This window comes from Hylobates moloch, unplaced genomic scaffold (assembly GCF_009828535.3).
Source record: "Hylobates moloch isolate HMO894 unplaced genomic scaffold, HMol_V3 SCAFFOLD_3825, whole genome shotgun sequence".
Lineage (NCBI taxonomy): Eukaryota > Metazoa > Chordata > Mammalia > Primates > Hylobatidae > Hylobates > Hylobates moloch.
In genome coordinates this window covers 5-6,026 of record NW_026656100.1, presented here as the reverse complement: position 1 = coordinate 6,026, position 6,022 = coordinate 5, and the positions used below count along the sequence as shown (strand labels likewise).

Genomic DNA, 6,022 nt, shown 5'->3' with positions numbered 1-6,022 from the left:
GAGTTAAAAAAAAGGTTCTAATAGCTTATTTGCCTAGTCAGCTGAAATATGGATTAGAAGATGGCCCACTGTGAGTGAGCTGGAAATGCCTGATCTCCTTTGGTTTAATGTAGAGCAAGGGATCCGAAGGCTTAGGGAGATTGGGATGGTGGAGTGCATTAGTCACTTTAGACCTACTCATCCCAGCTGGAAAGGTCCAGAAGATATACCCTTGACCAGTGCTTTGCAAAATAGATTTGTGAGGGCAGCACCTGCATCTTTGAAGAGCCCTGTAATTGCTCTTCTCTGTATGTCAGATCCAACAGTGGGAACCTCAGTCACTCAACTACAAAATTTAAATATAGAAGTTGCATCTAGGGTGCCTTTGGGATTCAGCACCATGGCAGAAGAAGACATCAAGACCAAAATCAAGAAATACAAGACTGCCCCTTTTGACAGCTGCTTCCCAACCAGAACCAGACCAGGAACTGCTGGCAGAACTACCAGGACTTCCACTGCTGTCAGAAGGCAATGACCGCCAAAGGAGGTGATATCTCTGTGTATGAATGGTACCAGCGTGTGTACAAGTCCCTCTGCTCCACATCCTGGGTCACAGCCTGGGACGAGCGCTGGGCTGAAGTCACATTTCCCGGGAAGATCTGAACTGGCTGCACCTCCCCCTCCTCTGTCCTCTGTCTTTCTCCCAGGGTGGTGAAGGGGGACCTAGTACACGGTGATCCCCGCCCCGGGATCCGAAATCATGACTTCACTGCTAATAAAAACTCATGGGAAAAAAAAATTTAAATACAGGGGGAATAACTGGATCCCAAGTTGGCAGAGACCAAGTGGCAGCACTCAATTGTCAAAGGCAAGGTGGGCATAGCTACCCTAACAGACAGCAGAGGCAAAGTGGCAATCAGAATAGTCTGACTCCTGTAGAACTCTGGCATTAGCTAATTAATCAGTGTTCCTAGAGTGAAATTGATAGGCAGTCTACTGCATTCCTACTTAATTTATATAAGCAGAAAAATAACAGTTAAGGTCCAATGCAAAGAGAAAGGGTCAGGAAAATGGGCTGGGCATGGTGGCTCACATCTGTAATCCCAGCACTTTGGGAGGCTGAAGCGGGAGGATCACCTGAGGTCAGAAGTTCAAGACCAGCCTGGCCAACATGGTGAAACCTCATTTCTACTAAAAATACAAAAATTAGCCAGGTGTGGTGGTGGGCACTTGTAAACCCAGCTACTCAGGAGGCTGAGGCAGGAGAATCACTTGAACCTGGGAGGCAGAGGTTGCAGTGTGCCAAGATTGTGCCATTGCACTCCAGCCTGAGCGAGAGTGAGAATCTCTCAAAAAAAAAAAAAAAAAGAAAGAAAGAAAAGAAAAAAAGAAATCTGGGGAAGAGATATGTGGATGGAGCCTCTCTGAGTGGTCAAAAACTGTGAAGATATTTGTATTCCATGTGAGTGCTCTGCTAAGTGACCTCAGCAGAGGAAGATTTTAACAATCAAGTGGATAGGATGACCCGTTCTGTGGACACCACTCAGCCTCTTTCCCCAGCCACCCATCATCGCCCAATGAGCCCATGAACAAAGTGGCCATGGTGGCAGGGATGGAGGTTACATGTGGGCTCAGCAAGATGGACTTCCACTCACCAAGGTGGACCTGGCTCCGGCCACTGCTGAGTGCCCAATTTGCCAGCAGTGGAGAGCAACACTGAGCCCTTGATATGGCACCATTCCATCAGCCAGCTCCCTGGTGGCAGGAAGATTATATTGGACTTCTTCCATCATGAAAACAGTAGAGGTTTGTCCTCACTGGAATAAACATTTACTCTGGATATGGGTTTGCCTATCCTGCATGCAATGCTTCTGCTGAGACTACCATCTGTGGACTCACGGAATGCATGGTATTCCATACAGCATTGCCTCTGACCGAGGCACTCACTTTAGGGCTAAAGAAGTGTAACAGTGGGCGGCCGGGCGTGGTGGCTCACGCCTGTAATCCCAGCACTTTGGGAGGCTGAGGTGGGTGGATTACCAGGTCAGGAGATCGAGACCATCCTAGCCAACACGGTGAAACCCCGTCCCTACTAAAAATACAAAAAATTAGCTGGGTGTGGTGGCGGGCGCCTGAGGTCTACTACAGCTACTCGGGAGGCTGAAGCAGGAGAATGGCATGAACCCGGGAGGCAGAGCATGCAGTGAGCCAAGATCGTGCCACTGACCTCCAGCCTGGGTGACAGAGTGAGACTCCGTCTCAAAAAAATAAAAAATAATAAAAAAAAAGAAGTGTAACAGTGGGCTCATGTTCAAGGAATTCACTGGTCTTACCATGTTGCCCATCATCCTGAAGCAGCTAGATTGATAGAATGGTGGAATGGCCTTCACTGTAATTGAAGCCACAATTACAACTCCAACTAGGTGACAATACTTTGCAGGGCTGGGGCAAAGCTCTCCACAAGACCATGTATGCTCTGAATCAGCATCCAATATATGGTACTATTTCTCCCATAGCCAGAATTCACAGGTCCGGGAAGCAAGGGGTTGAAGTGGAAGTGGCACCACTCACCATCACCCCTAGTAATCCACTAGCAAAATTTTTGCTTCCTGTTCCTGTGACATTATGTTCTGCTGGCCTAGAGGTCTTAGTTCCAGAGGGAGGAACGCTGCCACCAGGAGACACGACTCTATTAAATTGGAAGTTAAGATTGCCACCTGGACACTTTGGGCTCCTCCTACCTTTAAATCAACAGGCTAAGAAGGGAGTTACAGTGTTGGCTGGGGTAACTGACCCGGACTATCAAGATGAAATCAGTCTACTACTCCACAGTGGAGATAAGGAGGAGTATGCATGGAATAGAGGAGATCCATTAGGGTGTCTCTCTTTTTTTTTTTCTTCTTGAGACAGGGTCTCGCCCCATCATCCAGGCTGGAGCTTAGTGACGCTATCTCGGCTCACTGCAAGCTCCGCCTCCCGGGTTCACGCCATTCTCCTGCCTCAGCCTCCCAAGTAGCTGGGACTACAGGCGTCTGCCACCATTCCCGGCTAATTTTTTTGTATTTTTAGTAGAGACGGGGTTTCATCGTGTTAGCCAGGATGGTCTCGATCTCCTGACCTTGTGATCCGCCTGCCTCAGCCTAGGGTGTCATTACAGGGGTGAGCCACCGTGCCCAGCCTAGGGTGTCTCTTAGTATTACCATGTGATACTACCATGCCCTGTGATTAAGGTCTACCGGAAACTACAACAGTGCAATCCAGGAAGGACTACAAGTGAACCAGACCCTTCAGGAATGAAGGTTTGGGTCACTCCACCAGGAAAATACCACGACCTGCTGAGGTGCTTGCTGAAGACAAAGGGAATACAGAATGGGTAGTGAAGAAGGTAGTCATCAATACCAGCTATGACCGCATGACCAGCTGCAGAAAGGAGGACTGTAATTTTCATGAGTATTTCCTCCTTTTGTTAAAAATGTGTTTGTGCATTTATACACTTGTACTTAAGAAAATATCTTCATGTTAGGCCGGGTGCAGTGGCTCACGCCTGTAATCCCAGCACTTTGGGAGGCTGAGGCAGGTGGATCACCTGAGGTCAGGATTTCAAGACCAGCCTGGCCAACATGGCGAAGCCCCATCTCCACAAAAAAATAAACAAATAGCTGGGCGTGGTGGTGCACACCTGTAATCCCAGCTACTCGGGAGGCTGGGAGGATTGCTTGAACCCAGGAGGCAGAGATTGCAGTGAGCTGAGATCGTGTTATTGCACTCCAGCCTGCGCGACAACAGCAAAACTCCGTCTCAAAACAAAACAAAACAAAACAAAACATGTTATTTCCTTTCTCTTGTATCACATGACATTTAGATTTATTGACTTCACATCAGCATTTAAGTATTGTTAACTTTATGTCATAGTATTTGGGTTGGGGATTGGTGCATTTCCAGTTGTAGGAAGGATAGTTATGTTAGGCATGATTATGACCCTATTATTATCTTTATTTGAAGATTATATATGATCTCAGGAGATGTGTATTGGTTCAAGTTGACAAGGGGTGGATTTGTGATGGTTAAAACTGAGTGTCAAGTTGATTGGACTGAAGGATACAAAGTATTAATCCTGGGTGTGTCTGTGAGGGTGTTGCCAAAGGAGATTAATTTTTGAGTCAGTGGGCTGGGAAAGGCAGACCACCCTCAATCTGGGTGGGCACCATCTAATCAGCTGCCAGCAAATAATAAGCAGTCAGAAAAATGTGAAAAGGAGAGATGGTCCTAGCCTCTCAGCCTACATCTTTCTCCCATGCTGGATGCTTCCTGCCCTCAAACATCGGACTCCACGTTCTTCAGTTTTGGAACTCTGACTCACTCTCCCTGCTCCTCAGCCTGCAGATGGCCTACTGTGAGACCTTGTGATGGTGTGAGTAATACTTACTAAGCTCTCCATATATATTTTATATATAATATATATTATATACTTATATAATTTATATATTATATTTATACTATATAATAGATATTTATATATATTACTCTATATTATATATAATATAGAGTAATATATATTACTATATATAATATAGATTAATATAGATTAATATATTATATATATATTCCATTAGTTCTGTCCCTCTAGAGATCCCTGACTAATATAGCTGATGAGCTAAAAAAAAAAAAAAATCACAAAAAGACTAATAATTTTTTTTTTTTTTCGAGACAGAGTCTTGCACTGTTGCCTAGGCTCGAGTGCAGTGGCCCGATCTCGGCTCACTGCAAGCTCCGCCTCCTGGGTTCGCACCATTCTCCTGCCTCAGCCTCCCGAGCAGCTGGGACCACAGGCGCCCGCCACCTCGCCCAGCTAATTTTTTGCATTTTTAGTACAGATGGGGTTTCACTGTGTTAGCCAGGATGGTCTCTCGATCTCCTGACCTTGTGATCCACCCGCCTTGGCCTCCCAAAGTGCTGGGATCACAGGCGTGAGCCACCACGCCCGGCCTAATGTTTTAAGAAAGTTTATGAATTTGTGTTGGGCCACATTCAAAGCAGCATGCAGGCTGAGGGTTGGACAAGCTTGCACTCCTATCAAGCTTGCACTTGATACCAGTTCCATGTCTTCTGAGCTGTAGACAGAGATCAGCAAACTACAGCTTGTGGGGCAAATCCAGTGCACAGCCTCTTTTATTTTCACATTCCATGAACTAAGGATGGTTTTTATATTTCTTCTTTTTTAAGAGACAAGGGTCTTGTTCTGTCACCCAGGCTGGAGAGCAGTGGCACAATCACAGCTCCCTGCAGCCCGACCTCTTGGGCTGAAGCAATCCTCCTGCCTCAGCCTCCCAGAGCACTGGGATTACAGTTGTGAGCCACCATGACTGGCCGTACACTTTTTAGCTGTAGAAAACAAAAAAAAAAATCAAAAGAAGGGCCGGGCACGGTGGCTCATGCCAGTAATCCAGCATTTTGGGAGGCTGAGGCAGGTGAGTCACTTGAGGTCGGGAGTTCGAGACCAGCCTGGCCAACATGGTGAAACCCTGTCTTTACTAAAAAAAAAAAATACAGCTGGGCCAGTGGCTCACATCTGTAATCTCAGCACTTTGGAAGTCTGAGGTAGGCAGATCACCTGAGGTCAGGATTTTGAGACCAGCCCAGCCAACATGGCGAAACCCCGTCTCTACTAAAAATACAAAAAAAAAAAAAAAAAATTACCTGGAGTGATGATGGGCTCCTGTAATCCCAGCTGCTTGGGAGGCTGAGGCAAGAGAATTGCTTGAACCCAGAAGGCGGAGGTTGCAGTGAGTCAAGATTGCACCACTGCACTCCAGCCTGGGAGACACAGTGGGACTCTGTCTCAAAACAAAAACAAGGCTGGGCATGGTGGCTCAAGCCTGTAATCCCAGCACTTTGGGAGGCTGAGGTGGGCAGATCACGAGGTCAGGAGATCGAGACCATCCTGCCTAACACGGTGAAACCCCGTCTCTACTAAAAATACAAAAAAATTAGCCGGTCATGGTGGCAGGTGCCTGTAGTCCCAGCTACTTGGGAGGCTGAGGCA

General features: G+C 46.8%; 1 pseudogene; it reads left to right on the top strand.

Moving 5' to 3' along the window:
• The first annotated feature begins 379 nt into the window (after positions 1-379).
• On the top strand, positions 380-642 carry LOC116465221 (cytochrome c oxidase subunit 6B1-like; annotated as a pseudogene).
• Positions 643-6,022: the final 5,380 nt, after the last annotated feature.